This window comes from Gossypium hirsutum, chromosome A01 (genome assembly GCF_007990345.1).
Source record: "Gossypium hirsutum isolate 1008001.06 chromosome A01, Gossypium_hirsutum_v2.1, whole genome shotgun sequence".
Classification (NCBI taxonomy): Eukaryota; Viridiplantae; Streptophyta; class Magnoliopsida; order Malvales; family Malvaceae; genus Gossypium; species Gossypium hirsutum.
The window spans coordinates 53,073,827-53,079,282 of NC_053424.1; positions in this window are offsets into that span (position 1 = coordinate 53,073,827).

Below are 5,456 nucleotides of genomic sequence, written 5' to 3' on the forward strand. Positions count from 1 at the left end.
TCCCCTAGTGATTCGAGGTTCCTATTTTTCGGCCGATTTGATGGTTTTACCGTTTGAGGAATTTGATGTTATCCTCGGGATGGATTGGTTGACCGTACATGATGCAATTGTAAATTGCAAAAGTAAGACCATCGATTTGAGATGTGCAAATAATGAGATAATTCAAGTTGAGTCTACTAATTGGAATGGATTACCAACAATAATTCCTCGATGTTAGCTCAAAAATATGTGAGAAAGGGGTGTGAAGCGTATCTTGCATACGTACTTGATAATAAAGACTCAAAAAAGAAACTTGAATCGGTACCAGTGGTTTGTGAATATCCAGATGTTTTTCCCGAAGAATTACCAGGGTTACCACCTGTTTGGGAGGTAGAGTTTGGCATCAAACTTGTACTTGGGACTACACCGATTTTGATAGTTCCGTATCATATGGCACCGACGGAATTAAAGGAATTGAAAGCTCAATTGCGAGAGTTGATGGATAGAGGTTTCGCTCGACCGGGTTTCTTACCTTAGGGTGCACCAGTATTGTTTGTGAAAAAGAAGGACGGAACCATGAGGTTGTGCATCGACTATCGTCAGCTGAATAAAGTGACAATAAAGAATAAATATTCGTTACCGCGTATTGATGATTTGTTTGATCAACTAAAGGGAGCCTCAGTGTTTTCAAGGATAGATTTGAGATCGGGTTATTATCAGTTGTGGGTTCGAAATTCAGATATACCCAAAATCGCTTTTAGAACGAGATACGGTCACTATGAGTTCTTAGTGATGCCGTTTGGACTCACTAATGCCCCTGCGGTATTTATGGATTTGATGAATCAGATCTTCAGACAGTATTTGGATCGGTTTGTAGTTGTGTTTATTGATGACATTTTGGTCTATTCGGGAGATGAAACTGAACATACTGAGCACCTGAGATTAGTGTTGCAGATTTTACGGGATAAGCAGTTATATGCTAAGTTCAGTAAATGTGAGTTCTGGTTGAGAGAAGTTAGCTTTTTGGGTCATGTGGTATCTACATCGGGTATTCGAGCTGATCCGAGAAAAATTTCAGCCATACTTAACTGGAAGCCTCCGAGAAATATTACTGAGGTTCGGAGCTTTTTGGGATTTGCCGGTTACTACAGACGGTTTGTAAAGGGTTTCTCGATGATAGCCACACCAATGACGAAACTACTTCAGAAAGATGTTAAGTTTGAATGGACAGAAAAATGTCAGAAAAGTTTCGATCAACTAAAAACTTATTTGATTGAAGCTCCAGTACTAGTGCAGCCCGAATCAGGCAAAGAGTTTGTCGTTTACAGTGATGCATCCTTACTTGGGTTGGGTTGTGTATTGATACAAGAAGGTCGAGTTGTAGCTTATGCGTCGAGGCAATTGAAGCCACATGAGAAAAATTATCCAACCCATGATCTCGAATTAGCTGCCATCGTATTTGCTTTGAAAATATTGCGACATTACTTATTTGGTGAGAAGTGCCATGTATTTTCGGATCACAAAAGTCTCAAATAATTGATGACTCAAAGAGATTTGAATCTGCGACAAAGACGTTGGCTTGAGTTGTTAAAAGATTATGAGCTTGTCATTGACTATCACCCGGGAAAGGCTAATGTGTTTGCGGATGCTTTAAGTCGTAAATCACTGTTTGCTTTACGAGCGATGAATGTACACTTGTCTGTTCTATCCGATAATGTGTTAGTAGCAGAATTAAAGGCCAAACCATTGTTGATTCATCAAATTCGTGAAGCTCAGAAAGTCGATGATGAATTGGTTGCAAAAAGGGCTGAATGTATTTCGAATATGGAATCAGAGTTTCAAATTGATGATGACGATTGTTTGAGGCTCAGAAGTCGTTTGTGTGTTCCAAGAAATTCAGAACTTATCTCGATGATTCTGAATGAAGCTCATTGTAGCCGAATGTCAATTCACCCGGGGAGTACGAAAATGTACAACGATCTGAGACGTCAGTTTTGGTGGCATGGTATGAAACGAGACATATCCGATTTTGTTTCGAAGTGTTTAATATGTCAACAAGTGAAAGTGGAACATCAAGTGCCTACAGGTTTACTTCAGCCGATCATGATACCTAAATGGAAATGGGATCGAGTCACGATGGATTTTGTATCTGGGTTGCCATTGTCGGCAAGTAAGAAAGATGCGATTTGGGTTGTTGTTGATAGACTGACTAAGTCGACTCATTTTATTCCCATACGTACGGATTATTCACTGGATAAACTAGCTAAATTGTATGTTTCTCAGATTGTAAGATTACACGGGGTACCTATTGCTATTGTGTCGGATAGAGATCCGAGGTTTACCTCGCGATTTTGGAAGAAATTGCAAGAAGCTTTGGGTACCAAGTTGCATTTTAGCACCACTTTTCATCCCTAGACTGATGGTCAATCCGAGCGGATAATCTAGATACTCGAGGATATGTTGAGATGTTGCATCCTTGAGTTTAGTAGTTCATGGGAACGGTATTTACCTTTGATTGAATTCGCTTACAACAATAGTTTTCAATCAAGTATTAAGATGGCACCTTACGAGGCTTTTTATGGTCGTAAATGCCGTACACCGTTGTTTTGGACCGAGCTTAGGAAAGTAAAATCTTCGGGGTTGATTTGATTAAAGATGCTGAGCAGAAAGTAAAACTAATCAGGGAAAGTCTGAAAGCATCTGCAGATCGTCAGAAGTCATACGCGGATTTGAAACGAAAAGACATTGAATACCAGGTCGGAGATAAAGTGTTTCTTAAAGTTTCATCTTGGAAAAAAGTGCTTAGATTTGGCCGTAAAGGCAAATTGAGTCCGAGGTTTATCGAGTCGTATGAAATATCCGAACGAATTGGGCCAGTTGCTTACAGATTGATTTTACCCCCTGAACTTGAAAAGATTCACAATGTTTTTCATGTCTCGATGCTTCGACGTTATAGATCCGACCCTTCGCACATAATTAGTCCATCAGAGGTTGAAATTCAATCTGATTTGAGTTATGAAGAAGAACCGATTCGTATCCTAACTCGTGAGGTGAAAGAGTTGCGAAACAAAAAGGTTCTTTTAGTAAAGGTGTTATGGCTCAAACACGGGATCGAAGAAGCTACTTGGGAAACTGAAAACTCTATGAAAGAAAGATACCCAAATTTATTCACTGGTAAGATTTTCGGGGACGAAAAATTCTTTATGAGGGGGAGAGTTGTGACAACCCTAATTTGAACATAGTCGGGAAGTGGTCTCGGGACCACAAAACCGAGTCATAAAAATATTTAGCCTTTATATTTTATGTTTACTATATGTGAATATGAATGTGTGAAAGTTTTAAACTTCGATTTAGTCGATTGCTTGTGAATTTAGTTTATAGGACTTATGTGTGACACTTTTGAAATGTGATAGGTTAATCTATAAGGATCCATTAAAGCATGTATTGAAAACAATGGTTTTGCATGTCAAATACTCCTTTTTATAAATAGTGGCCGGCCATGATGATGACATATATTAAAATATGTATTAAATCTTAATTAAATGGTTATTATTTTATGTAAAAGAAAGGAAATAAATAAAAGAAATCATAAGGGTGAAAAAAAAAGTTAGAATTTTGTTCTTCTTGGCCGAATGTAAAGAGGAAGAAGGGAGGAAAGCATTCGGTCATCTTAGGTTAATATTAAGGTAAGAAGTTTATATTAGTTCTTGAAATTTTGGTTAATCTTGAGTGAGATATCAAATTATTTTTGTAACCCATGTTGAAATTTTGATTTTTTAGAATGAATAGGGCTTTCGGCTATGGTAGTTAATAATGGTGAATTTTGTTGTTTCATGTTAAAGTTAGATGAATGATGATAGATGAGTGTTTGAACCATAAAAAAAGATCATAGGTGAGCATTAGATACTAAGGGAAAATAATCGGCTATCTTGTTATGAACTAGGGCCGAATGTGGATTTGGTTGTGTTTGAATATTGTATGCTTAGAATTGATGTAGTATAAGTTACCAATGTTCTTGCCGAATGTGTGTTTGATAATAGAGGAGTTTGTTATTGAATGTTTAAATAAATTGGATAATTAAAAATTGTAAGTCAATTGAAGAAGCCATACTTTGTGTGCTTAAATTTCTTAGTGAACATTCGGCTATGTCCCTAGTGAATGGATGAATTGATAAAAATTGTTTATAGAGAATTGCTTTGCTATGCTTATGTTAATAATATGAGAAATGAATTAATATGGTCTTAGTGTACCGATTAGGAGCTAAGAAGTTGAACTAAAGATAGAAGATTTTCAGTAAATGTTTCATAGACATTTTCTTTTGGCATTTAGTTCCTATGAATTCAAGCTTATTAAGTGGCCACCTATTCGGCTCTTAATGATTTTTATGTCATGAATAATTAGTTGATGAAAAGGTTTAATATGACTAAACTTGTTTAACATAGCTCAAGAGCATAGAGGGGCAACATCGGATAGAGGAAAAGCTCAAGTCACGGAATAGCCAAACCGAGACTTGTTCAGAAGGATATAAGGTAAGTTTTGAGTAATCGCCTTTAGTATAAGATTTACGATGCCTTGATATGTATATGCTAGATGAACATTATCTTTTAGTCCTATTTGATCTAAGATGTGTGGTAAATAATTTAATTATATGACATTTAGTTGAATGGTTAATTCAGGTTAAATTGGATTGATGAAAGGTAGATGTGATTTGTTTCTATGATCTTCAAAACGAAATGAAAATGATGGTGTATATTTTGCCCTTATATACGAATGGAGCAATTGAATTACCAACGTGACAGGCTATGTGAAATGTGTTACCATGTGAATATATATACGCGAGAATTATATCCGGACTTCAGGTCCGCAGGCTATAAGCGAGAATTATATCCGGACTTCAGGTCCGCAGGCTATATGCGAGAATTATATCCGGACTTCATGTCCGCAGGCTATATGCGAGAATTATATCTGGACTTTAGATCCGCAGGCTACGTGCTGGACATATATCTGAATTTAAAGTCTTGAAGGCTTTATGCTAGTGACTGGATTCGGGTTCTAACCTAGCAGGCTTAATGTCGATAATTCGAGTAAGGTTATGAATTGATTGTACTATACAGTATGAAAAACAGGTACGCATTTCGTACACTTAAGCGAACCCACTTTTAGATTGAAGTTTCATATATAAGGAATGGAATGTGCATATGTATGTATAGATATACGTATGGATGAATATCGCATCTATGAATATGAAAATAACTACTTCGGACGATGTCTTTATTTATATGAAGGTATACGATTAAATTATTTCTATAATTCAATTTTATGAACGAGGTTCAGGTTGTGATCTCTTTGTATGTTAGTGTATATATATATATACATAATTTCGGGCAAAAAGGTATACAGCTGATTCGAGTTTAATATTTTGAATGTTGACTTATATGTCAAATTTTACCTGTTTAAAATTACTTAAGACTTACTAA